General features: G+C 42.1%; 1 long non-coding RNA gene across 3 annotated transcripts in view; it reads right to left on the minus strand.

Moving 5' to 3' along the window:
• The window catches only part of LOC122551562, a 7,383-nt gene extending 4,704 nt beyond the window's left edge, over positions 1-2,679 (minus strand). For all 3 annotated transcript variants that reach the window (XR_006312139.1, XR_006312140.1, XR_006312138.1), the window contains exon 1: positions 1,276-2,679. This is a non-coding gene — a long non-coding RNA (uncharacterized LOC122551562). The remainder of the gene's footprint in view (positions 1-1,275) is intronic.
• Positions 2,680-4,221: the final 1,542 nt, after the last annotated feature.

Here is a 4,221-nt window from a genome sequence, read left to right on the forward strand (position 1 = left end):
GAGAGGTCATGCTTTCAAGGTGAGAGGTGGAAAGTTTAAGGGGGATACACGTGGCAAGTACTTCACACAGAGGGTGGTGGGCGTTTGGAATGCGTTGTCAGCAGAGGTGGTAGAGGTAGGCATGGTAGATTCATTTAAGATGCGTCTGGACAGATGCATGAGTAGGTGGGGAGCAGAGGGATACAAATGCTTAGGAATTGACTGACAGGTTTAGACAATATATTTTGATTGGCTCAGGCTTGGAGGGCCGAAGGGCCTGTTCCTGGGCTGTAAATTTTCTTTGTTCTTTGTTCTATGGATGATTTTGTGATAGTTTAGGGGGACGAGCTCAGAATACTTCATAGGTCGGCGCAACATCAAAGGCCGAAAAGCCTGTTCTGCACTATAATGTTCTATGTTTTTGATCATGCAGGAGGGGCCTCACCACATTAAAATGACTACAGGGCAAGTGGTTTTTGCTTAAGACAGGAACAGCTTGATAAGCATCCAAAGGTTAGGTTAACTCGTGCAAGTTCTCAAAAGCAAACCAAACATAATTTCCCTGCAATTTGTTCACATATCCTTACCACAATGCATATTGACTTGCTTATCCAACAGTTGTATTGCCTTTGTGGTACCTAAGGAAGAGGAAAATGCAAAGGAAAGTCAAGCAGCACAGACCTGAGACTCAGCGGGCTCCAGTTGTAGAGATACATGCAGTGTCTCACAGGAGACCCAGAACCATCAAGCAGTATACTGCAAGAGGATCTAACAAAGGGATAAGTGCTGCCTGCTCATGACTGAGCACCAATAATGGTGGGATCTTTGCAAGTCCAGGGACAATGGTAACTATATATGCTATGCCTCACAAGATGTTCTGCCATTGCACAGCTTGGGAGGACATGCTATGCCTGCGTTGCTGAAGATCACAGTGGATTAACCATTCTCACCAGCTGTTCCTTTCAATCCTCAACTGGAAATTTGTGCAGTTTCTCCCAATCAGACACCCACAAGGTACCCATTTGTAAGTTCATGGTAACCATTCTCAGGAAAACACATTGGTTTGTGCTATTCACCATGGACAAAGAGCCATTACTGGGTTATCTCAAGTCTAAGACTACATTGCCATTGACTACACACATGAGGGACTCTGAGCTGCTGGCAAAAGCAAGCCATGTTCCTGTATTCACTCTTGTAATGTCCAGTGCATTTGTGACATCAGGTAACAATTCCTAAAGGTGTATTACTGTGAAAAGCTCCTGCAACATTGAGGATGCAGTCAACATTACCACACACCTGGGGAAAGCCAGCAATGATGGACAGTCCCACCATCCTGGCTGCTTGACCTCTTCTTGTCCAAGGAAAGAAAATGAAGAGCTGTGTGCCTGGAGAAAATGACATCAGTGACATACAGGGTGCACTTATAGGTCAAGGATTGAGAGATGCCGCATTAGTCCCCTGGTACTCCTTAAAGCAAGCCATTGTCATAAAATATCAGGACACCTGTGACCTTGACAGCCATCAGGATGGGATTGCCAGCCAGTTGTTCTGATCATTGCTCCTGCAGATGACACAGTTCAATGATGATGGCCCAGGACATCCTTCATTGGTAAGTGCCCTCTGCTTCAGGCTGTTGAACAAAATGATGGTGAGGCCTGCAAATGCACCACCTTGGTGGATTTTCATTGACTGCTTCTCCCTTTGGAGGCGTTGCAGTAGCCATTGGGATTTGCTGTTCGTGCTGGGCTTGCTGATGAACAAATAATATTTGTTGCATTCTGTGTTGTCTCCATACCAAGGCCACAAGGACTCCAGCCATGGTAGTCTCCATGTCGGATACTTGGGCAAATAATCTGTGAGCAATGTCAGAGAGATAACAATATTATTTAAGGAACTCCTGAGCCCTCACATCTATCATAACAATGTGTCTTCAAACTGTGTGGCAAGGAGGCTTTTGGAAGGAGGTCACCTACTCCCTGAACTGTCAGATCCTGCTCCCCTGGCCCTAATTCACAGAATATATGGCTCTGCGAGGCATAAGGCAGCTCATCATTACCACATTCTCCCATATTCTCTGCATTTTAAAATTTGTAATTCAGTCGCATTACTTGTGAAGAATGTGCTAATATAGTCTGATTCCTATGAATTATTTAGTTTTCCTATCAGGCCCTACAAGGTTTCCTGGATGTCGCCATTCCCAATGTCCATTCTTTTGTGACAACCCAAGTCACCAGAACTGTTTTCTGCCCAGTCTTATGAGATGTCTTAATGCCCTCCAAATTTGTTCTCACAATTTGTCTTTGGTAAATGCTTTCCTGCCTGTATGTGGCGTGTGTAGGTAGAGAAAGTAGAGCTAATAACTATTTCCCATGAGTCAGGACGATCATCACATCATATGGGAAGTAATTTTGGAATATGGCCTGTCTACCAATTAGTATGAACTACACCTCACAACCATTTGCAAAGAATTTTTGGCATATACTGGCCATGTCAGAACCATGCACAACTTGCAATTTTGTTGTTATATCAGTATCTTGTACATGTTGTTAACTGCTGCGTGATGTTATGATATCAGCTGAAGTTATTACTGGACAGGTCAGATTCCAGACTGAAACTCATCTGGAAAGATTCTGGAAAGGTAGTCCCTCACTAAAACATAAGAACAGCAAAGCTGTAGAATCTTCTTTTAAAAATAAGTCTATCAAACAAAAGAAATGAAGATAAGATAGAGTAAATCAATCTATTTACTTATATAACAAATTCATTTTTTAAAAAGAAACACAGCACATGAATAATCCCACTAATCCCAAAATTCATCAATCCTTTATAAGTTCAAAATTAGAAACAACTTCCCCTTGGGTAGTACCAGAAGTATTTTTTTGTACAATACTCACACCGGAGGAAAAACTTATTTTTCTTACTTCTTGATTGGTTAAAGATAAGTGTGATTTTAACTCTACAAATGGAAACAATAATAACTTTTTCCTAAAGCTATCATACACCTGCGTTTAAACACATTTGGCTTCAAGCATCCTCTTCAGGGTTTAATCCTGACAGCCTGGTTTGGGACGATCACTAACTTCTTACACTACGGTAAAGGGATTCTGGGTAATCCAAGCTGGAGGACAGGAACAGGAACAGCAATTACTATTTTATATGTTGTTGCATTGTTTTGGAACTTTGGGAAAAAAAGTCAAAACAACAGCAGTTTTAAAAGGAAGAAGAACAGACAAAGGAAGCACATGGTGAGGTCAGTGCAGGAGAGAGAGAGAGAGAAACTGACACCACAGTGAACCTACACAGTTGCTGCCTTTGCTGTTTGAATTCATGTGTCGCTGGACATCAGAGTGTGTCTGGGAAAATGAACAAACAGTGAAATTCATAACTGATCTTGAAGGAACTGTTTGGGTAAAGTACACAGCACAGAAACAGTTAAGTGAATAGTTTTAAGTGTTTGGGTTCTTCCTGGATTATGTTTTTTGAGCTATGTCTCTTGATTAAACTTAAAATTTAAGCCATAACTATTAATTTAACCTGGGACAGTGTTTAGTAGAGGAATAAGACAGTGTTATTTTCTGGGACTGTAGATTGTGAAGGAGTAAAACTGGCCTTTAGTAGAGTGATATGCGCTTCTTGTCAAGTTTAAGAGAGTTTAAGGGTTACTGTGGATTATATCTGCAGTAAATGCTGTTGGTTGAAAATCCTGTCAGAGTGAATGGATCATTTGTAGAGACAGTTAGAGGCAATGAGGAATTTGCAACAGCAACAGAATGGATGGATGGCAGTTATAGGAAGGGGGAAAATTTGCAGATACAGTCACACAGTTGGATTAACTCTAGGAAAAGCAAGAGAGGTAGGTAGCTAGTGCAGGAGTCTTTTGTGGCTATCCCCATTTCAAGCAAGTATGCTGTTTTGGAAAATGTACGGGGTGATTGATTCACAGGGGAATGTAGCATGAACAGCCAAGTTTCTGGTATTGAGACTGGCTCTAATGCAATGAGAGGTTCGTCAGGTTCCAAGAGATCAATCGTGTTAGGGGATTCTCTAGTCCGAGGTACAGACAAATGTTTCTGTGGCCAGCAGCGAAAAAGCAGAATGGTGTGTTGCTTCCCTGGTGCCAAGATCAAGGATGTCTCAGAGAGGGTGCAGAATGTTCTCAAGGGGGAGAGGGGCCAGCAAGAGGTCATTGTCCACATTGGAACCAACAACATAGGAAAGGAAAAGATTGAGATTCTGAAGGGA

The sequence above is a fragment of the Chiloscyllium plagiosum genome, chromosome 7, assembly GCF_004010195.1.
Source record: "Chiloscyllium plagiosum isolate BGI_BamShark_2017 chromosome 7, ASM401019v2, whole genome shotgun sequence".
Lineage (NCBI taxonomy): Eukaryota > Metazoa > Chordata > Chondrichthyes > Orectolobiformes > Hemiscylliidae > Chiloscyllium > Chiloscyllium plagiosum.